We start from the raw sequence: 25,176 nt of genomic DNA, 5'->3' as shown, positions 1-25,176 counted from the left end.
TTTTGGAATGAAAGAGGGGAAGAGTGAATAAGGTTGGGGGTGCAAGGAGGACGGAAGAGGGAGAGAGGAAGGGAACAAGGAGGGAAGGTGGGGGGCGTTTGGTATGTCGATAATGTTTTAGTTTTGGGGTTTAAGGAACTTGTGGGAAGTTCATTTCTGGTGTGGCTGAGGGCATAGGGATACATGAGGGGAAGGGGAATATGTGGGGGTGGGAGGAGGGGGGTTACTTTAAAATTCGAGTCTTGGTGTTGAAGTTTTTTAGTTTTTTAGCGTCTCGTTGGTGAAGGTATTTCTTGGTAAGTATGTCTTGAGCTGTTGGGTGTTCGCTTATGTTTGGAGGCGGGGGGGGGGGGCTATGATTCGGTTTATTTATTTTTAGTTTTTATTTTGTTGTTAAATGCTTGGAGAGGGTCAGCTAGCGGTCGCAGCCACGGGTACACACATGCGCACGTACACACATATATACTTAAAAGAAACGGTCACAGGTACATATACATGCCCATCCCGTAATTGAAGTTACATATTTTCTTCACTATATTCCCTCTGCTTCACTTTTTTTGTTTTCAAGTAAGATTTTTGACTTACTTCTTGTTTCATCAAATACTTTTGCATGCAAAATCCGATCCGCATTTTGCTAATTCCTACCCTCTGTAGCCGAAACAATAATGTAACTTAACAGAAAAATACGGTAACAAAAAATAAAACGTGTATATATATATATATATATATATATATATATATATATATATATATATTTATAAAATAAAAATTACAATTAAATTTACCAAAATGATCCAAGATGGTAAAATTAAAGTATATTATAAACATTACAGAATTAATATTTATAAAGTTATCTCAGCCAGATGTAAAAGCTCGATAAAACAAAAATAGGAGATAGAGCTTATAATACAAGCAAACAGTTAATAAAATATGTTAAAAACACAAAAAAAGTGAAGCAGAGGGAATATGGTGAAGAAAAAGGTGATTACACATAAATGGATAGTCTGGTGGAAGATAAATAATCCAGTGACGGTAAAATCCAAATATGTAACTTTAAGAAAGTTAATTGAATTTCCATTTGCACAAATAAAATCCAACAATTCCGTAATTGAAGTTACATATTTTCTTCACTATATTCCCTCTGCTTCACTTTTTTTGTTATCAAGTAAGATCTTTGACTTACTTCTTGTTTCATCAAATACTTTTGCATGCAAAATCCTATCCCGCATTTTGCTAATTCCTACCCTCTGATGAGAAGGAAAGTATTTCTTCGAAACTCCACGGATTAAGGACTGTCCACTTATCTAGTGTTTCCTTTTCAGATTAAATATGTTTTTAACTCATTTCAAAGTGTTTTTTAACATGTTTTATTAACTGTTTGCTCGTATTATATATATATATATATATATATATATATATATATATATATATAATGCTCAGTATTGAGTAGAACTGAATTTTAGCATAAAATATTATGAAGTCCACTAGAACTAGTTTTACATTTCAAGAAAATTTCTGGTTAAACGCATTATTTACATTCTATGGATTGTTTTAGACTTCAGCCCGGCTATAAACTATAAATTCCACCGAATAATCGTGTAGCTTACTTGCCATTATCACATTTTTATACTGCTATATATACAGGATGTTTCACTGTGAACACTTAATAAATAATTGTGTCTGTGCCTTGAACTTCAGTTTCGACTTGTTTTCCGTTTTGAGCAGGTCACACTCCCTTTCATTTGAACATTTTAGAAATTATTTATATTGTTGTTTCCGTGAGACCTTCTATTTGCAAAGAGAAAACCTTTTAGGACTTATTGTAGTTACCATCTGCTTCTGTTCTTGTTTTTTTCTACTTATCCCCTGACATATTTCCATCTCATATATTGTTTGCTAAATCGTTATTAACCTCGATTTTAGCTCCGTTGAGTGAGGTCCGAAACCGATCAGCTGGCTTTTTCACATTTTAGTTTTAAATTCATCGTGATTAATAAATATGTTATAGCATATTTTTCTTGTGATATCCTGATCTTACTGGATTATAAAACAAGAATTCATCTAATCTAGTGGAGTATTCACCTTCGTGCTGATACCTGAGGTAAAATCGTAAATACAAGGATTTAATAAAAATATTTAATCAGGGAAAACTATACTCATTACTGACAAACCCCTCTACAGAGACGCTTTAGACAGTCGAGGATAGTGTCTAATCTAATAAGATTTCAAGTTCTTCCTATAATATATCTATATATATATATATATATATATGTATATATATATATATATTTTACAAGGTGGTTACCACTTATCAAGGCCCGGAAGCCACTCAGGAATAAAGGTTATTGCGTGTACAGTACGTTAGTGTTGAGATTTGATAAAGTGTCTTACTTAAGGGGGCGGTTCAACAGGAATTTATTTATTTTGGACTTGAAGACATCCAGGTGGTGGTCAGGTGGGAAACAGGCAGACGGAACATAGTTCCACAGGCGTGCAGTTCTAAGAAAGAAGCTTTGTTCATGGAATCTACGTTTTGGTTTTAGCACAGATAAAGAGTGGGGAAAATTTTTGACTGTGGTTTCAGCTAGACGGGTGCTTCTCGTGAAAGATTGGTTAGAGGGGACCAGAGATTGGAGCTCAGACGAGCACTTGTCATGGAAGTAACGATAAGACAAAGACAGGGCCACAACGTCTCTTCTGTGGAAGAGAGGCTGCAGGAAAGAGAAAAGGGCATCCCCCACAATGCCACAAAGCCTATTTTGTAATCTGTCAAGGCAGGATAGACTGTTTTTAGCAGCTCCTGCCCAGATGTGGCCACAGGACTCCATCCTTGGACGTACTTGGATTTTATATAGATAGAGAATTGCATCAGCAGTGAGATATCTTCTGGAGCGGTAGAAAGGTCCTACCATTTTTCCAGTGACCTTGCCAATAGACTTGATGTATATGTTCCATTTCAGCCCTGAAGCTTATCAAAACATGGAGGTTCCCCTAGTCGAGAACCACCCATTTCAATTGATGCCAGATGGGGATCAGAGCGTTGATGATGTAAAGATAGGAGTTTGGTTTTAGATGCATTAAAAGTAACCAGCCACCTCTTCCCCCACTGTACCACACACTTGAGATCAGAAGAGAGAGAATCAGATAGAACTTTGTCAATTACGGCCTTTGATGTGTTGCCATAGATGGTTGTGTCATCAGCATAGATGTCTACAAATGATTTAAGTATGTGTTTTGGTAGATCATTGATGTAGATCAGGAAGAGAGTTGAGCCCAGGATGGACCCTTGAGGGACTCCAGCATTAATACTGCAGGCCTCTAATTCCTGCCCATCAACCACTACTCTTATGAGCCTATCAGAGAGAAATGATTTAATGATTGAGAAAACATTTCCAGTTATACCGTAGCTGAAAATCTTGTGAAGTAGGCCTTATGCAATACTTTATCGACGGCTTTTGATATGTCAAAGGCAATTGCCCTAGAGAGGAAGCCTTTGTCAAGAGATTCACTTATCCTATGAGATATAACCATTAGCACATCCGCTGTAGATCTGGCAGAATGGAAACCATATTTCATGTCACTAAGAAGGTTATTTCTGTTGAGATGGTTGACTACTTCTCTATTTAATATGGATTCCAGCAACTTACTCATGACACACAGGAGACTTATTGATCTGTACTGACAAGGAGACGACTTATGACCTGCTACTGATGCGGTTTTCCAGAGTGTTGGGTAGCACTTCTCTTTAAAGCTATGCTTAAACAGTTTTGTAAGTATGGGGGCAAGTTCTGGTTGAAGCTTTTTCAACACTATAATTGGAATGCCGTCAGGGCTAGTTGCTTTACTGGAATCTTGATTAGCTTGGCTACCTCATGCACAGATATTTGTATGTTGCATAGCGTGTTGTCTGTTATAGGAGGAAATACGGGGAGTTGATGACCTTCGTCGCATAGGGTAGAATTAGCTGCAAAGTTCTTGGTAAATAGTTTGGCCTTGTCTGATGCTGACGAGATGACCTCTGGTCCATTGATAATGGTTGAGCTAGAACGCATGCTTCTGTTCAGGATCCTATTTGCTATTTGCCAAAACTGATGGGAACCAAGCCACTGCTCAGCTACTTTGGACTTAATGGACTGAGCATATAGCTCTTTTGCACTTTTTGTTACTCTTGTACAGTGGTTGCTGGCAGTCCTGAAAGCAGCTTTAGTCATAGTGTATCCATTACGTTGGTATCTATGGAAAAAGTGATTTCTGTGCGCGATGGCAGCAGCACATTCTGGGGAGAACCATGGCTGGTTGTTAGGTTTTTGTTGGAATTTTTTAGATTGTATGAATCGGTCTATTCCTACAATTAACCGTTCGGTCAGGTCTGATACTATAGAGGAAACTTCCTTTTTAAACATGGAATGCAGAGGTAGATCAGATATGAATATACGGAAGCTATCCCAGTCAGCTATAGAGTATCGATATACAGTACGGTGGAAAGGTACGTCTGGGGACTTATTACATTGCATTTTTATCTTAACTGCTACAACAGAGTGGTCGGAGGATCCCAAAGGAGATAGAATGGAACATGAACATAGCTCAGGGAAAGTTGTGAGGAAAAGGTCTAGGAGGCTTGCATACTGACCAGTAGTATCGGGCACACGGGTGTGTTCATGAACAATCTGAGTGAGGTCATAGGCAGTGGCAAAATCATGACAAAACCTCCCCTCGTCATCGGTTTTATTTGAGTGGGTCAGCCATTCTACATTATGGACATTGAAGTCACCGCAAATGTGAATGTTAGCCGAAGGATGAGCAGACAGGGTGTGGTCAATTTTCTCAGATATGCTCTTAAAGATAGTAACCCCACTGTTGTGGGGGCGATAAAGGCCAAATATAAATGCAGTGGTGTAAGCTAGTCCAACCTGGAAGCACATATAAGATAAATTAGGGTCTTCACTGGAGATATCCCGACTACACGGAAAGCCATCTTTAATGTAGGCACATATTCCATGCCCATGGCGATCTTGGGGGTCAGATTTAGATGTTAAGTTAGAGTATCCTTTAATTATGAACTCGTCTAAAGAAGTGGTTGGCCCTATGCCAGTTTCGCTTAGGAAAGAATATGTTCGGTTTCGTCTCTTGTTATTTGATTTCAACCTCTGGAAAGTCGGAGAGAAAAATATAGGAATTTTTTTTTTGTAGCACATGATAAGGTAAAGCTGTAACAATTACCCACTAGTATGGCATCGAAAGGCCCCACCAGAAGCTACTGCATGGTCTGGAATCCATTCACCAGATGGCAATACAGCAGCCCCAGTACTTAACATGTGCTGATAGAACAGCCTCCTTAGTGGTTAATCCAAGGTTCGGGTCCCTGACTATCAGGCGGATAACGTCAGCCCAGATGAAACGTTTGCCTCCAGCACCCTTACTAGTGACATGGCTACGAGGATAGACATAGAAACAGAAGATTTACAACATCTCAGGCTACTGTTCATGAAGTACTGCCGTCCTGGAGAGCAGCTTTATCTTCACCCTTTGTCAGAAAAATCACTCATTCGAGATGAGAAATGAGGGACAAATAAGGAGAAGCGAGATGAACGAGAGCTCCCGATAACGCATCCACAATGCGTTGCCTACTCACCATTAAAAAGAAAAAAAAGGGGGGGGTTAAAGAACTTATTAATATTTACTTACGTGGTTCTAATTCGAAATTAAAGATATTTGAAGATGGAGAGTAGATAATACAGTGGATGTGTTATCGGCAGCTCCAGTAACTCTCACTTCTCCTTTTTTATCCTTCAGTCCTCATTCAAGTGAGTGATTTTTCTGACAAATGGTGAAGAAAAAGCTGCTTTAAAGGTCGGTCGTACTTGGTGAACAGTAGTCTGAGATGTCGGAAATTTTCTATCTCTATGTCTATCCTTGTGGCCATGTCACTAGTAAGGGTGCTGGAGGTAAACGTTTTGTCTGGGTTGACGTTATCGCCTGATAGTCAGGGACCCGAACCTTGGATTAACCACTAATGAGGCTGTCCTATCAGCAGGCGCAAAGTACTGGGACTGCTGTATTGCCATTTGGTGAATGGATTCTGGACCATACAGCAGTTTCTGGTGGGGCCTCTCGATGCCATACTAGTGGGTAATTGTTACGGCTTTACCTTTTCATGTGCTACAAAAAACAAAAAATTTTCCCTGTCTTTTTCTCTCTTACTTTCCCTCTCTGTACTGCTCTAACCAAGTATGCCGACCTGTTCCACAAATCCCAAAACCTCAAAATGAAATACCTCCAGAAAAAAAATTCGAATAAACCTAGAACCCCATCTTCCAACGTAAACTCCTACTACTAGGTCTCCTTCTCCAACATCAGGGGTCTACGTTCCGACTTTCCAGAGGTTGAAATCAAATAACAAGAGACGAAACCGAACATATTCTTTCCTAAGCGAAACTGGCATAGGGCCAACCACTTCTTTAGACGAGTTCATAATTAAAGGATACTCTAACTTAACATCTAAATCTGACCCCCAAGATCGCCATGGGCATGGAATATGTGCCTACATTAAAGATGGCTTTCCGTGTAGTCGGGATATCTCCAGTGAAGACCCTAATTTATCTTATATGTGCTTCCAGGTTGGACTAGCTTACACCACTGCATTTATATTTGGCCTTTATCGCCCCCACAACAGTGGGGTTACTATCTTTAAGAGCATATCTGAGAAAATTGACCACACCCTGTCTGCTCATCCTTCGGCTAACATTCACATTTGCGGTGACTTCAATGTCCATAATGTAGAATGGCTGACCCACTCAAATAAAACCGATGACGAGGGGAGGTTTTGTCATGATTTTGCCACTGCCTATGACCTCACTCAGATTGTTCATGAACACACCCGTGTGCCCGATACTACTGGTCAGTATGCAAGCCTCCTAGACCTTTTCCTCACAACTTTCCCTGAGCTATGTTCATGTTCCATTCTATCTCCTTTGGGATCCTCCGACCACTCTGTTGTAGCAGTTAAGATAAAAATGCAATGTAATAAGTCCCCAGACGTACCTTTCCACCGTACTGTATATCGATACTCTATAGCTGACTGGGATAGCTTCCGTATATTCATATCTGATCTACCTCTGCATTCCATGTTTAAAAAGGAAGTTTCCTCTATAGTATCAGACCTGACCGAACGGTTAATTGTAGGAATAGACCGATTCATACAATCTAAAAAATTCCAACAAAAACCTAACAACCAGCCATGGTTCTCCCCAGAATGTGCTGCTGCCATCGCGCACAGAAATCACTTTTTCCATAGATACCAACGTAATGGATACACTATGACTAAAGCTGCTTTCAGGACTGCCAGCAACCACTGTACAAGAGTAACAAAAAGTGCAAAAGAGCTATATGCTCAGTCCATTAAGTCCAAAGTAGCTGAGCAGTGGCTTGGTTCCCATCAGTTTTGGCAAATAGCAAATAGGATCCTGAACAGAAGCATGCGTTCTATCTCAACCATTATCAATGGACCAGAGGTCATCTCGTCAGCATCAGACAAGGCCAAACTATTTACCAAGAACTTTGCAGCTAATTCTACCCTATGCGACGAAGGTCATCAACTCCCCGTATTTCCTCCTATAACAGACAACACGCTATGCAACATACAAATATCTGTGCATGAGGTAGCCAAGCTAATCAAGAACCTTGATTCCAGTAAAGCAACTGGCCCTGACGGCATCTCAATTACAGTGTTAAAAAAGATCCAACCAGAACTTGCTCCCATACTTACGAAACTGTTTAAGCGTTGCCTTAATGAGAAATGCTTTCCAACACCCTGGAAAACCTCATGAGTATGCCCTGTATTTAAGAATTCAGGTGATAAGTCATCTTCCTCTCAGTACAGACCAATAAGTCTCCTCTGTGTTATGAGTAAGTTTCTGGAATCCATATTAAATAGAGAAATAGTAAACCACCTCAGCAGAAACAATCTTCTTAGTGACACACAATATGGTTTCCGTTCTGCAAGATCTACCGCAGATGTGCTAATGTTTATATCTCACAGGATTAGTGAGTCTCTTTACAAAGGCTTCCTTTCTAGGGCAATTGCTCTTGACATATCAAAGGCCTTCGACAAGGTATGGCATAAGGGCCTACTTCACAAGATTTCCAGCTACGGTATAACTGGAAATGTTTTCTCAATCATTAAATCAATTCTCTCTGATAGGGTCATAAGAGTAGTGGTCGATGGACAAAAATCAGAGGCCTGCAGTATTAATGCTGGAGTCCCTCAGGGGGCAATCCTGGGCCCAACCCTCTTTCTGATCTACATCAATGACCTCCCTAAACACATACTTAAATCATTTGTTGACATCTATGCTGATAACACGACCATCTACGGCAACACATCAAAGAGTGTAAATAACAAAGTTCTCTCTGATTCTCTCTCCTCTAATCTCGAGCGCGTGGTTCAATGGGGGAAGGCGTGGCTGGTTACCTATAATGCATCTAAAACCAAACTCCTATCTTTACATCATTAATTCTCTGATCCCAATCTGGCATCAATTGAAATGGATGGCTCTCGTCTAGGAGAAGTCCGGTGTTTTGACAAGCTTCTGCGTTTGTCCTTTACTCCTGATCTGAAATGGAACACATACATCAGGTCTGTTGCCAAGGTCGCTGGAAAGATGGTGGGATACTTCTACCGCTCCAGAAGATATCTCACTGCTGATGCAATTCTCTATCTAAATAAAAGCCAAATACGTCCAAGGATGGAGTCCTGTGGCCACACCTAGGCAGGAGCGGCTAAAAACAGCCTATCCTGCCTTGACAGAGTACAAAATAGTCTTTGTGGCTTAGTGGGGGATGTCCTTTTCTCTACCCTGCAACCTCTCTCCCACAGAAGAGACGTTGCGAGCCTATCCTTGTTTTATCGTTATTTCCATGGCAGGTGTTCGTCTGAACTCCAATCTCTGGTTCCCCCTCTCCAATCTTTCACGAAAAACACCCGTCTAGCCGAATCCACTGTGAAAAATTTCCCTCACTCTTTATCTGTGCCTAAATCAAAACGTGGATTCCATGAACAAAGCTTCTTTCTTAGAACTGCACGCCTGTGGAACTCTGTTCCGTCTGCCTGCTTCCCACCTGACTACAACTTGGATGTCTTCAAGTCTAACGTTAACAAATTCCTAATGAATCGCCCCCTTAAGTAAATACTTCATCAAATCTCCACACTAACGTACTGTACACGCAATAGCCCTTATCCCTGAGTGGCTTCCGGGCCTTGATAAGTGGTGACCACCGTGTAAAAAAAAAAAATAGATAAAAATTTTAAGATTAATTCCTCTCCCATGCTTATGAAGGAAATGAAAATAGAATACATTACTGTTATTTCCATTTAAGGTATTAAACTTTTTAGTTGCGTGCAAGCAACTCTATAAGTCACTCCGTCGGTCCGTCGGTCCGTCGGTCTGTAACACTTTTGTGCTTAGTCTTTTTAGTTATCAAATATCTATTGTTAATAAATGCTGTTCTTAGCTTTTTAAGATTTTCTTGGCCTTTTGGCCAAGATCAACGTGTAGTATCTGTCCGGCAGATACTGCACTTAAGATAATTTGTACCAGTCAATGGAGGGGAAACCCTCTATACTGGGACAATTATTATTTTTGGTAACCAGAGTGCCCCCTTTTTGCCTACTTTTAGGGGAGCTGGTTTTTACCTCACATTAAAAACGGCCTTGTGCCTAATTTGCTCAGTGGGGGAGCAAATAAATACCATCTGTCCGGCAGATACTGCAAGCAAAGACCATATGTGGGGGGACAATCCCACATGTAAGACCTTAGTCAATGTAGGAGCAACCCTTCATACCAGCTGTCACTATCCAGCTCACCTACTCCCCGGGGAGTTGGTCCCCATTTCCCCTTCACTCCTCACATTAAAAATCGGCCTTGTGCCTAATTTGCTCGGTGGGGGAGCAAATAAATACACTTTTCTTGGCCTTTTGGAAAAAAAAAAAAAAAAAAAAAAAAAAAAAATGCACACACAACATACAGAAATGAATATACAAATTGTACATAGTTAAATTTTACATTGAACGCTGGGGTTATTAGTTAGATTAGGATCCACAGAGTGATTGAGGTATTTTGGTAAATGTTGCCAGTCAAGAGTAAGACTTCAAAGTCTCATCTGTTACATAGTCAAAAAGACCCTGTACCCTCCCCCTCCCAATTTCTTGTAGGGCCTTGTGCCTAATTTTGTTGAATTGAATTTTTTGTACGTTTTTTATGTTCAATTTTTTCTTTCTCAATAAAATATATAAACAAGATCAAAGTGTAGTATCTGTTCTTATTACATGCTGTACATATGTTTGTAACTTTTCCTTGGCCACATGGCTAAGATCAAAGTGTAGTATATGTTCTTAACAGATGCTGCACTTACATTTGTAACTTTTCCTTGGCAATGGAAGGGGAAACCCTTCCATGCTAAGGCAGTTTTAGTCGCATGCAAGTCACTCCATCAGTCGGTCTGTAACACATTTACATTTTATTTTATTTTTTTAAGCAAGGGGTATGGAGTAACATTTTTCTCCCCCGATTTATCAGAGACGGAACTATATTTTCAATGGGTCCGTCTGTCCGTTAGTCCGGATGATTGATGGATGACCATTCATTACTTTTTCCTGAAATTTTGTCACAAATTATATTTTTATATATAAATGTGCATAGTAAAAAAATTGTTTTTATTTATTTATTTATTTTTTTTTTTTGGCGAAAAATCCTATTTTGCCCGCAGAGGCTCAAAAGGGGTAAAAAAAAAATGGCCAAAAATGACACTTTTTGTCCCGTAACATTTGATCCATCCATTAGATTTTTCTGAAACTTTCCCAAAATGTGGAGGGCATTGTTCTTAATATAAATTCAGATGGACCTATGTTTTTGGTGGGTTTGTCTGTCAGTTAGTCCAGATGATTGACAGATAACCGTCCATTAGTTTTTCCTGAAATTTTGTCACAAATTATATTTCAATATATAGATGTGCATAGTAAAAAATATTTTTTGTGTGGAAATTCCCATTTCGCCTACAAGGGCTCAAAAGAGGTAAAAAGTGCCTCAAAATGGCCAAAAATGACACTTTTTGTCCTGTAACATTTGATCTATCCATTCGTTTATATTTATACAGAAAAAGTTAAGTAGTAATCCTGAAACAAATTTTTTTTTCCTTTCGGGGAGGGGGGAGGGAGTATTCTAGATAACTTTGCATTTAACGGCTGACTGAAATAAAATATATTAGACTAAATTAAGTCAAAATAAAGAAATTATAATGACAATTTAACACCAAAATAATTTTTTAAATACCGCTGCAGAGATTATCACCTGTTGACATATTCATTAAACTTATTTCTTATCCAAAAAGACACCTCCAACGCGTTTGAAGGCTTTTCGTTCATTGACTTGCTTTCGAGTTTCTGTCCTCATGCAGACTGGGTGGGAAAGGGTCGCGGTGAGAGAGATGATTTCGTTTATATTTATACAGAAAAAGTTAAGTAGTAATCCTAAAACAATTTTTTTTCCTCTCGGGGAGGGGGAGTATTCTAGATAACTTTGCATTTAACAGCTGATTGAAATTGACTTGCTTTCGAGTTTCTATCCTTGTTCATGGAATCTACTTTAGGTTTAGGCACAGATAAAGAGTGGGGGGAATTATTGATAGTGTTTTCAGCTAGACAAGCGTTTCTTGTGAAAGTTTGGCAAGAGGGGACCATTGATTGAAGCTCAGTCGAGCACTTGCCATGAAAATAACAATAAAGCAAAGACAAACTCGCTACATCTCTTCTGTGAGATAAAGGTTGCAGGGAAGAAAAAAAAGACATCTCCTATGAGGCTATGAAGTCTATTTTGAACTCTGTCAAGGCAGAATAAGTCCTTTCTAACAGCTCTTTCCCAGATGTGGAAACAGTACTCCATCCTTGGACAAACTTGGCTCTTATATAGATAGAGAATTGCATCAGCAGTGAGATATCTACTGGATCGACAGAAGGATCTCACCATTTTTCCAGCGGCTTTGGCAACAGATTTGATGTACGTGTTCTATTTCAGATCAGAAGTAAAGGTCAAGCCCAGTAGCTTGTCAAAACATGAGGCCTCCTCAAGATGAGAGCCATTCATTTCAATTGATGCCAGATGGGGATCAGAGCGTTGGTGATGTAAAGATAGAAATTAAACTGTTTAAATATTTTATTTTTAACCACCTTCTTAAATCATTCTTATTACTAAATTAGATATTGGAAATACAAAATCTATCAAATTTAGGGTAACACGTGCTATTCTCGGGCATAATGCTGCCGTAAAACACATATATATAGGGCATGTGCTATTTTTATATGGCATACGTACTATTTTAAAGGGGAAGGAGTTTCTTTTATGAAACATTTTATAAATAAATATTCTGTCTTAAATTTTTATATCTAAATCCAGGAATGTAGGGTTTGTTCCTCTATGTTCATAGCTTAATTCTAACTTTTTAGGATAAATCAAATGCTTATTTTTTCAAATTCATCATTATCATTTATACAAATAAGGTCGTATATAAATCTCCTGCATCTATGATAATTATGTGTTTTAGGTATGTCATTTTTTATTAATTGTGACATATATATATATATATATATATATATATATATATATATATATATATGATGAAAATAATGGAAATAGTATTCCGACAAAATAGAGAAATAAAAAGGAACAAACCGTATTATGTGTTCATCAACGTTTCATCTTTATTTCGAGACTTCCTCTGGATGAATGAGATTAAGAAACAAAAAATACCAGTACAAAATATTTGAAAATGTTTCACGTGCGCAGTGGCATGCAGTTCTATTTCAGAAAAACGGAAAAAGGCGTTGAAAATTCAAAAAGGAGGGGGGAGGCTTGGCGCTCTTAACGAGAGGGAAATTTTAGTGACGTCATATAGTCGTTAATGTAACTTGAAAAATATGAACGCAGTTAATATTCTTGCTGAAAAAAAGATATATCTGTTGAAATTCAAATATAGGTTTGTAACAGAAATGAAATGAGTGTTTTTTATGTGATTTATTGATTGAGATTATGTGTTAATTATTACAGGGGGTGTTTGAATGGTGTGAGAAGGTTAACCTGTGTCTACAGTTAAATAATGTTCTTTTAATAAAAGTTTTTTTTTTTTTACACAGTAGTCACCACTTATCAAGGCCCGAAAGCCACTCAGGGATAAGGGTTATTGCAAGTACATTACGTTAGTGTGGAGATTTGATGAAGTGTTTACTTAAGGGGGCGGTTCATTAGGAATTTTTTAACGTTGGACTTGAAGACATCCAAGTTGTAGTCAGGTGGGAAGCAGGCAGACGGAACAGAGTTCCACAGGCGTGCAGTTCTAAGAAAGAAGCTTTGCTCATGGAATCCGCGTTTTGATTTAGGCACAGATATAGAGTGGGGGAAATTTTTCACAGTGGATTCGGCTAGACGGGTGTTTTTCGTGAAGGATTTCCTTATTAATGGCGCTATGTTATAGAAACCTGCACGTTGTTTAATTGTGCTTGAAATTGCGATAAGCGCAGATTCAAGAAGTCTCCGGCGCTGTTTATTTGAAATAAATTTAACTACTTTTGCCTGTTTAAAGTCAAAGGTGTGATTATGCTGCAATGAATAAGAGAATAATGCACTTAGAGAATTGCTATTTTTTATATATCTTTTATGTTCACTGAGCCTTTTTTCCAATTTACGCTGAGTTTCACCAACGTATTTATGATGGCAATTATGGCAAGGGATAGTGTATATACCTCCATTGGAAACTGGTTTGTTATGGAGATGTTTCGTAGTTTTTAATATATGTCTTATGGTTAGTGATGTGGTTTGTACGATAGGAATTTCTAGTTTGTTTAGTGTGTTATAGATTATTGTATTATTGGTGTGTGTAGGTAAAAGAAGATGTATGTTTATGAGAGAAAGGTCTGGCGTGTATGATTTTTTATCATTATTTATTCTGGAAAATATTTGTGTGGCTTTTCTCTTAGCATTCAATATGAAATATGTCGGATATTGCAAGGTTTTCAAAATGTTTGTGAGGTATTTGAATTCTTTGTCCAGATATTCAGGACTGCAAATTCTGAAAGCGCGTAAAAAGAAACCAATTATCATCCCTGTTTTTATTTTATTATTATGGTGTGAGTAGAAATGTATGTAATCGATTTTGTGTGTAGTTTTGTAATAAACTATCCTTCAAAGTTCACCACAAAACTACACACAAATTTTTTTTTCCATAATCCATGAATTTTCAATGAATAGCTCATCTCATCCGAGTAAATGTTGTTAGCAAAATAGATGTAATTATAATTTTTTGCTTATTATCACATTAATTGAAAAATAAAATGTAAATAATGGTGTAAAAAAGATACTAAATAGAAATAATGGTGGTACAAGATCAGTTGTAAAATCTAATGAATACTAGTATATTACAGAATGATTTACTTTTTTAAAAAAAGAAAAAAACGCATTTCATGCTGTAAGAAAAAAATCCAAGTCATGTAAATGTGGTTATTTTCAATGTTGTAGAATCATTTGAAAAGTTGTTTAAATAACTCGATTTCATGAAGGCAAAATATTGGAATGAATTAACTGAAAAGCAGTTTTTCATGTACTTTTTGCTAGATGAATTTTTCTGTAGTTAATTTAGATTAAATTAATATATTGTTGTACTTATATTGAATATTTTAAAGCTGTTTAAAGTATGATATAATGTGGAATAAACAAAAAGAAGGGGAGAAACTCTCAACTGCTCTCATCAGTGCTTTATGTACAAATGAAATCTAATTTTCTCTTAGTTATATCTAGGTCATAAACCAACTTGACTAACATATATATATATATATATATATATATATATATATATATATATATATATATATATATAGTCTTCGAAGTTTTTAACCTTTAAAACTACACAAAAAAAAATTATTTTTTATCATTCGTTAGAAAACCATTTAATCAGTAAGTCATTAAATCACCTGCAATCACTGCATCAACTTGCTTTCTCGAATTCACTATAGTACCAGTAATAATTTATTTTTTAAGGGATCATCAGTTGTTTACCATGAAATACTGTTTCGGGGATTTATATATATATATATATATATATATATATATATATATATATATATATATATATATATGTGTGTGTGTGTGTGTGTGTGTGTGTGTGTGTGTAAATATGAAAATCGAAATATTATACTTATGTATATCCACATTTAACTCAAACACTGCACTTCTCACAAACAAATCCAGTTATAAAAAGGGTCTCCTAGATTTGTTTTATGCTCCCCACCACTCATATACCCTTTAGTAGAACACATTCTGATCCAGTAAAGGTGACGAACAATTAGAGACTGTACAAACATGTGGTGAATGATGATTGCAGGAAAGTATACAATCCCTGGTACAAAGAGTTTAGATATCAAATTAGCTTTAAGGCGATGTCTTACAAACCATATTCATTAGCTCAACAACAAGTATGTGTTGATTGAATGTTTGAAAATAAAACGTGATTTCTAACTCTTATCTTCGATATCCTCAAGTGGCATTTGGCCCTTGATAAGAAGTGACACTTTAATAAAAAAACATCACAGGAATAAGTATACACATAGATACCTTTCATATAGGAGCAGATAAGTTTATGTGAATCTTGAATTAATGAGAATGTTGATATAAATCATCATGTGAGTCATGTTCATCATCTAATTAGAATTGGCGTGATGTTTACAGCACAACATGGAAATATTTGTTTTGCATTTCTGTCTTTGAACGTGTATTGGCTTCATTAATGATTTTAAGGAATGAGAAAGAAAAGAAGGCGTTTGATTCACAAATGTTTAATATAAAAAAGTCCTTGAATAATGTTTTTCCATTAAAGAAAAAAACTAAAGACAAAATACTGTTTATTCATCATCCTTAGGAATGCAAAATATTTATTTAAGGAATGTTGTTATACAAATAAACTCTAGATTCTTTTGTTTTTATTTACACCAATAGCAATATTAAGCATCGAAAAAGAGCAAACGCTAAACACGTTTCTGTAGTTAAATAACCAATTGTTAACTATTTTGCCCTTTCGAAAAGTAGATTTTTAACTATTCTGTACTTTCCTAAATGGCTGTTTAACTATTCTGCATTTTCTCGAACGGACTGTTAACTATTCTGCACTTTCCCAAATGAACTGTTAACTATTCCGCACTTTCCCAAATGGATTGTTAACTATTCTGCACTTTCAACTACTAATTTCTAAGCTTAAGTTCGACAAAATGCTCCTGACTTAAATTCGACAAACTGCTCCTGACTCCAAATTCAAAACACTGCTATTAAAACTCGCTACTCTAAATCTAGCTCAATTACAGCAAAACAGGCTTTTATTCAAGCATATAGCATCTCATTTGCATATGAGGTAATGAGAAATTCTGTTACATCACGAGATCACCAGCATATAATAAAAAGCAGCAGCCACTTATTTATTTATTTATTTATTTATTTATTTATTTTTGTCTGCCACTGGATACTACATCTTGCATTACATCAGGTTTGTACTAAACTTTTAAGGAATTTAATCACAATTTCCTTATGTCGTTGATTTAGAAGCATTTATCTGCTTAAAATATTAAAATAATAACAGGTTTATTAAATAACAGGAGACTTTTGAATGTTAAGGCTTTTAGTTTCCAATTATTTTGCTATTTTTAAACTTATAGATGTTTCTAACTGAACGACATTTCTCTTTATTGCCAGCATGACACATCAAGTCTCGTGTTCACAAGATAATCACGATCAGGCGGGCATTAACAGATTAGAAAAATAAGGAACATGACACAATTCTTTAACACCATTATCCACAATCTCTGTTTATCTTTGAATATCCAAAACAATGAATCCTTTTAATCTTTGCTTTTGTTGAATTAATATTTGCCAAATCAACTGCATTTCTTTTTAAAGACTTTTCATAAGTATTTTTTATAAAATAAGAGCCACTATATAAACAGAATTATGATTATGTATACAATTACTGTATATGTATTGGTATAAAACTTATGGAACAGAGACAATTTTCTTTTAAAGTGTCTTCATACATAAAAGAATAACACCATTTTAAAATGATTGTTTAGGACAGCAATAAAGAAATATTTAAGTTACAAAAAAAAAAAAAGAAAAAACAAAAACAAATACCGGCCAGATTTGAAACTTTAAACTTTATGTTGCTAATGAACATATGCAAGTGCTAACGATGTTGTTATTTAGCTAATAACTGGCCATTTTTTTTTTCAGTTAATATAAAGGTTAATATAGACGTAATATATAAAGGTATTCCATCAAGCAATATTGTTTGGATTTGTGCACATCATGCTTTTATTGTAGAAATGTTTTTGAAGAATGGTGAATCTGTAATTGCAACACTTTCTCATTCAATTACAAGTTAGGACGGCATGGTGCTGGTCCAAATAGAAAATCAATACAGCTATGGGTAGAAAATTTCACAGCTACAGGTTCAGAACTTAAAAGAAATACACCTGGAAGGCCTCGAAGTGCTTGAACGCCAGACAATATTTGAACTGTGAGACTTTCTGTTACTCAGTCTCCCACACGTTCAGCTCGCAAACATATTTTGGCCTTGGAATTGTCTGATTGAGCACTTATAAAGAATTCTACACACTGATATGCAGTTCCATCCATACAAATTAATGATTGCTCAAAAACTGCAACTAGGAAGGTTGCATATCAAAATGTGGAAGATGTGTATAAATAAAATTACTTCATAGAATAAAAAATGTCCCAGGGCGAGTAAAGCTAATTTAGTGATTAAAACAGTTTTACACCACTTTTGTATTTTTACAAAGATTAAAATAAATATATACTGTGACTAAACGTTATGTCTAGAATTTTTATTCCAACTTTGATCAAAATTTATTACATCATTTTGATTCTAGCATATTTTTTAAATTTAATGAATCATAGGAAGAAAGTGAAATTCAGAGAATCTTGTTCAATTTGTGTCTAATGAATATGGATCAAATTTAATACAAATCAAAGATATTTTAATCGTAAAACTAAATATAACCCACATTACCAAATCTTATCCCTAGCAGTTGTGTTTCAAAAGTCCTAATAATCGGTTAATTCGTTTGGAAATGTATAAGTATGAACACATACCTACCTACCAATATATATATATATATATATATATATATATATATATATATATATATATATAAGGTTGGAGCAAATTTTTATATTTTTTTTATATATATATAATTGAACGTCAAAAAATGACATCACTTTTGCACCAACCTAATATATACAGGATACCCATAAAGTCCGTGTGCATTAAAAAAATTTTAACATATTTACATTTGTGATGAAAAGCATGCAAATAAAGTTATAATTTTTTTTATACATACAGATTATGAGCACCATATTCATATATATATATATATATATATATATATATATATATATATATATATATATATATATATATATATATAAATTCGTATTCCTGTCTGTTTGTTTGTTTACAATTTGATTAATATATATAAACACAAACGTGTCTTACTTAAATCTTTCAGTTATTTCTATATATATATATATATATATATATATATATATATATATATATATATATATATGTATATATATAGTCTGATTCTTGCAAAAAATATACAATTAAGTGATCACCTTATTTGCATATGACATTAGGAAAAATCGATTTTACTAAATAACGGTATTTTAGTTAATGTTTTTAGTAAGAGAATTGTTTTAAGCATTCTATTTAAAATAATTATTTAATAAACTTTAAACAACAATTATATTGATAATATATTTAATTTAATTTATTTGGAATTATTATTTCCAACCGCGACCTTTTTAAAAAACTTTTTTTAGAGTTATTTGCGTCTAGATGCTATGCATAAATGCAAAGGTTCGCCAAATAAAATCATTTGGTAATTTCAGTAAGTTTCTAGCTGGAAAAATAATTCCGTGTAGATAGGAAAATTTTTGACTTTTATTGTTTTTTTTAATATTCAAACAAACAAAAAAAAAACACTTACGAAAATAAACTGAAAAGATTTCATTTGTTTATTTTATTTTATTCCTTAAACGGCTATACAGAAATCGATAATTTTTCAAGGGATGAGGGGGGGAAGCATTACATTGGAAACATAAAATAACAAAAAATTTAATTATTTTTCATGAAACCATTCTCTACTTTCACCTAACAATTTAATAAACAAAACAAATCCCAAAATATGACAAATTCATTTTTTTGTGGGGGGGAATTACACTAGAAACATAAAACGACAAATAAAAAGCAAATCGAAAGCCCCCCCCCTAGAAAAAGCAAATCGAAAATTTTCGTTATTTACAAAAATAAAAGCTAGTAAAAATATGCTCTTACAAAAAAAATAAAGGTAAATGTATTGTTTAGCGACGTAAATTATTTGATAGACAAAAAAATTATAAAATTTATTTATTTTTATATAAAACATTATTACACCCAAAGGCTGAAATACCCCCCCCCCCGCCCACACACACAACATTTATTTTTATGTTTTTTTATCATTTTTTATTGGACTAAATGTGCACGCCTTACTCATTTAAAATTTTGCCTTTTTTAGGTTTGATAAATTGGCCATTTTAAGGCCAAATTTGGTCTTTTTCACGCCCTTTAATTACAAAAATAAAATATATATGGCAGCTAAAAACATAGTTCATGAAAGAGCTTAAAAAGGCCAATCTGCCAAACCTTATAAAAGCCAAATTTGAAAATCCAAATAGCTGCCTTAAATAATAAATATAAATGATGAAAAAATAGTAAAAATGAAATCTTTTTCTGGTTCTATTTCAGCCTTTGGGTCTAACAATGTGTTTTATATAAAAATAACTAGTTTTTTATAATTTATTGTCAAGCAAATAATTTACGTTGCAGAACTACACATTTACCAAAATAAAAAATAAACGCACGCATTAATGTTTATAAACGTTAATTTTTTTAGATTCACAAAATCGTGAGTTTTCTTAGGGCAGTGATCCCTTCTGCCAAAATATCTGGTGGAGATGGTATCAGATACTTCTTTGTTTTTGGTGGGGGGGGGGGCGATTACATTTACAAGTGTTTATCAGTTCTTTTATTTTTTCAATTGTTGTGGGGGTATCCACGTTACTCATGATGAAAATGATTAGTATAGCAGGCGTGTTTCAAACGGAACTTCATGTCAACCCAGAATACCCATCCTAGTATATATATATATATAGTTTTTTTGTTTATTTTCTCACTCTGACATTTATATTAAACCCCTTATTTTTCTATTTATTTAAAAATTAATAAAACAAACTTTCCTGCATATGCGAACGATTACATGAAGGTTAACTAATTTGCATATTCGTTCGAAAAACGAGCATTAATTAATTACTTATTTATTTTTTATGGTTTCTTATTAGATAATTGGTTTCACTATTATGCTGAATTCTATTCATGCATGATTTCAACATTTTGCATAATTGTGTAGAATTTAAGATGAAAACTTTCTAGGACACGGACATATAAATAAACATGATGTTTTAATTTATACAGATTGCATATGTATTATTACAGAATCAATAGTCTATCGATTATCATATACTATGAGGAATAATTTGCATGGTGGACTAATTCCCCAACAAATGAAAAATAAAAAAATAATAATAATAATATTTTCATTCATCAAATTCCGTCTGTGTTTGTTTACAATATCACGTCAGCTGATATTTGGGCTTGACGATGAATGCCCTGGAAAAGTCACTTCTGATTAATGTTTAGTTTTAAAATATGCAAACAAAGAAATGATTTGCGGCGATTTTAAATGGTACCGTTTATTTTATCATAAATTGTCATTAATAAGAAAAAATTAAAATTCAATGGTGAGAACAGGGGATCGTTCAATCTCTAGTCGAACGCTCTACCAATGAGCTATATCTATTTTTTTTTTTTTTTGCAAAGCACTCACCACTTATCAAGGCCTGGAGGCCACTCAAGGATAAGGGTTAATGTGTGTATGGTGTCAATGGAAAAATATTGTAGTAATCTTTAGTAATGGAAATTTGGTAAATTGAATTACTTAAGGGGGACGGCTAATCAAGAACTTGTTCATATTGAATTCGAAGACGACCATATTGTAACCAGTTGAAAAGCAGGAAAGCGGAACAAAGTTCCACAGGTGTGCTGTTCTAAGAAAGAAGATTTGTTCATGGAATCTACGTTTATGTTTAGGCACAGATAAAGTGTAGGAGAAATTATTTATAGTGGTTTCAGATAGACGAGTGTTTTTCGTGAAAGAAAGGTAAGGAGAGACCATAGATTGGAGCTCAGACGAACAGAGCACATGAAAACAACAATAAAGCAGACTTGCAACGTCTCTTCTGTAGGAAAGAGGTTGCAGAGAAGAGAAAAGGGCATCCCCCACTAGGCTACCGAGTGAGGTGCTTCTACCAGCTCCTGCCCAGATGTGGCAACAGTACTCTATCCCTGGACATACTTGGGTTTTATACAGGTAGAGAATTGAATCAGCAGTGAGATATCTACTGGAGCGATAGAACAATCCCACCATTTTCCCAGCAGCCAGATCAGGAGTAAAGGTCAGACCCAGAAGCTTGTCAAAACATGGAGCCTTCCCAAGACGAGAGCCATTCATTTCCATTAATGCCAGACGGGGATCAGGGCTTTGATGATATAAAGATAGAAGCTTGGTTTTAGATGCATTAAGATTAACCAGCCCATTGCACCACTTGCTCAAGGTCAAAGGAGAGAGAATCAGAGAGAACTTGATCGTTTACAGCCTTTGAAGTGTTGTCATGGATGATAGTGTCATCAGCATAAATGTCTACAAATTATCTTAGGATGTGATCTGGAAGATCATTGATGTAAATCAGGAAAAGAGTTGGGCCCAGGATGGACCCCTGAGGGACTCCAGTATTAATATTGTAAGCTTCTGATTTCTACCCCATCAACAACTACTCTTATGAACCTATCAGAGAGAGAAATGATTTAATGATTGAAAAGACATTTCCAACTATACCATAGCTGGAGATTTTATGGAGTAGACCTTTATGCCCTACCCTATCAAAAGCCTTTGCTATGTCAATGGCAATTGCCCTAAAAAAGAAGCCTTTATCGAGAGATTCACTAATTCTATGAGATATAACTATTAGCACATCTGCTGTTGATATAGTAGAATGGAAACCATATTGCATTTCACTGAGGAGGTTATTTCTGCTGAGGTGGTTGACTATGTAATACAAATTCCAACAACTTACTCATGATGCACAAGAGACAGATTGGTCTGTACTGAGAGGGAGATGACTGATCACCGGAATTTTCAAATACAGGACATACTGATGAGATTTCCCAGGGTGTTGGGAAGCAATTCTCCTTAAGACAATGCTTAAATAGCTTTGTAAGCATCGGAGCTAGTTCTAGTTGAAGTTTTTTGAACCCTATATTAGGAATAACGTCAGGGCCAGTTTCTTTTCTGGAATCAAGATTTTTGATTAGCTTGGCAACATCACACTCAGATATTTGTATGTTGCATAGCATGTTTTCAGACACAGGAGGAAATATGGGGAGTTGGCGGCCCCGATCAAATAGGGTAGAATTAGCTGCAAAGTTCTTTGCAAAGAGTTTGGCTTTGTCTGATGCTGACAAGATTATCTCAGGTCTATTGATGATGATTAGGATACAACACACACATTGAGTTTCCAAAAACGGGTGGAAACCAAGCCCCTGCTCAACTACTTTGGACTTGATGGACTGAGCATACAACTTTCTTGTGTTCTTTATTGCTCTTTTACAGGGGTTGCTGGCAGTCCTGAAGGTGGCTTTAGTCTTAGTATATCTGTTATGTTGGAAGCAATGAAAATAGTGATTTCTGTGCGTGATGGCAGCAGCACATTCAAGAGAGAACCACAGCTCGAATCTTTTAGAAGGTATGAAGTATACAGTTAACCATTCCATCAGGTCTGATATTATATTGGACACATTCTTTTTAAACATAGAATGCAGAGGTAGATCTGATATAAATGTACAGAGTCTATCCCATTAAGTCATAGAGTATCGACATACAGTACGATGGAGAGGTACGTCAGAGGACTTATTACATTTTGTTTTTATTTTATCTAAGACAACCGAGTGGTTGAAAGATCCCAGTGGAGACAAAATAGCGGATGAACATAGCTCAGGGCAAGTTGTGAGAAAAATGTCTAGGGGACTTGCATACTGACCGTCAGAGTCGGCCACATGGGTGGATTCATGAACAATCTGAGTTAGGTCATAAGCAATGGAGAAATCATGACAGAACCTCCCTTTTTCATCTATCTTGTTTGAGTGAGCTAACCATTGAAGTCTCCACAAACGTGAATGTTAGTCGAAGGATGGGCAGAAAGTATGTGGTCAATTTTCTCAGATATGCTCTTAAAGATAGAGACACAGCTGTGTGGGAGTGAAAGAAGGCAAATATAAATGGATTGGTGCGAGCAAGTGCAACCCAGAAGCACATTAGGGTCTTCTCTGGAGATGTATTATTTAATTGGAATTCTGTCTTCCATAGTTGTTGTCGTCTCACCACCTTGTGAGATGAAAACAACTATGGAAGGCAGTAATTGCAGTAAATGCAGTCAGGAGATTAAGAGTTCCTATCCCATCGTGGTTACCACCTGACAAAGGCCAGAGGAATAGTTGGCTGAAACGTCATGAAACAACTAAGAAAAGATAAGGACAATAGTCCGCAATAAATAAATTAATAAATAATACTCATCTCAGTAATGGATTTCAATGAAATAATATATACCATTTGGTACAGACCCGACCATGGAAGATCAGGTAATAAAATAAACATGTATTCATAAGACCAAAAAATTCAACTTTGATTGTCCTTTGGGGCCCGTGGCGCAGTTGATAGAGATGTTGAATATCTACGGTTCCAGGTGAGAATTGTCTGAAGATAGCGGTTTCAATCCTACCCAAAGCCGGCCAGAGGCTTACTTGACCGAAAACGTGGTGAGAAGGCAGTAATTGCAGTGAATGCAGTCAGGAGATTCAGAGTTCCTATCCAATCGCAGTTACCATGAAGGCCAGAAGAATAGCTGGCCGAAACGTTGTGAAACAAGTAAGAAAAGATGAGGATAATAGTCCGCAATAAATAAAAATTTATTCTCTAGAGATGTTTCTACTACATGAAAAGCTATTTCTAATGTAGGTACATATTTCATGCCCATGGCGATCTTGAGGGTCAGATTTAGATATTCAATAAGAATATCCTTTAATTACGAACAATAAAATAGTGGGTCAAATGCCAGTTTCGCTTAGAAATAAAAAGTCTTGTTTAGTCTCCTGTAATTGGGTTTTAACCTCTGGAAGATTGGAACATAGACACCCTGATGTTGGAGAAGGAGACATTGTAGTGGGAGTCTACGTTGGAAGTTGGAGTTTTGGGTTTAATTATATATTTTTTCTGGAGACTTTGCATGATGGAGTTTTGAGATTTGTGGAATAGGTGGACAGTCTTGGTTAGAGCAATGCAGAGAAAGGAATTAAGGGAGAAAAAGATGTGAAGAAATATTTTTTTTTGTAGACCATGATAAGATAAAGATGTAACAATTACCCCCCCCCACTGATATGATATCGAGAAGCCCCACCAGAAGCTACTGCATGGTCCATAATCTATTCACCAAATGGCGATACAGCAGCCTCAGTACTTTGTACCTGCTGATAGGAAGGCCTCCTTAGTGGGTGATCCAAGGTTCAAGTCCCTGGTGTAACGTAAACTGTCCTCCCATGTAAAAATGCTTCTTTTTTATCTATGAGGGAGAAAGACTATTTCGGATTTTTTCCATTTCTGATACTTATCGGAACATATCTAAGAACACTGCCTGACATATAAATTATCTTTGTGTGAAATTTGTAAAAGATAGGCTCAGCCGTTTCAGAACCTATGAGGAAAGAACACACACTCACACAAAGTGACTTTTATATAATAGTGGATATATATATATATATATATATATATATATATATATATATATATATATATATATATATATATATATATATATATGTGTGTGTGTGCATAGATCATCGTATAACGATTAGATCACTGTC

At 35.6% G+C, this 25,176-nt stretch overlaps 1 protein-coding gene and 1 pseudogene across 1 annotated transcript in view; both read left to right on the top strand.

Annotated features, from left to right (window-relative positions):
• Positions 1 to 25,176, top strand: part of LOC145292332 (uncharacterized) — a 50,466-nt gene that overhangs the window by 17,547 nt on the left and 7,743 nt on the right. The window lies entirely within an intron of this gene.
• Positions 9,518 to 9,663, top strand: LOC145292564 (U2 spliceosomal RNA; annotated as a pseudogene).

The sequence above is a fragment of the Euprymna scolopes genome, chromosome 13 (assembly GCF_053919585.1).
Source record: "Euprymna scolopes isolate OS-2025 chromosome 13, ASM5391958v1, whole genome shotgun sequence".
NCBI classification, from domain to species: Eukaryota; Metazoa; Mollusca; class Cephalopoda; order Sepiida; family Sepiolidae; genus Euprymna; species Euprymna scolopes.
Note: the sequence above shows the minus strand (reverse complement) of the source record. Positions and strands in the feature narration are given on the sequence as shown.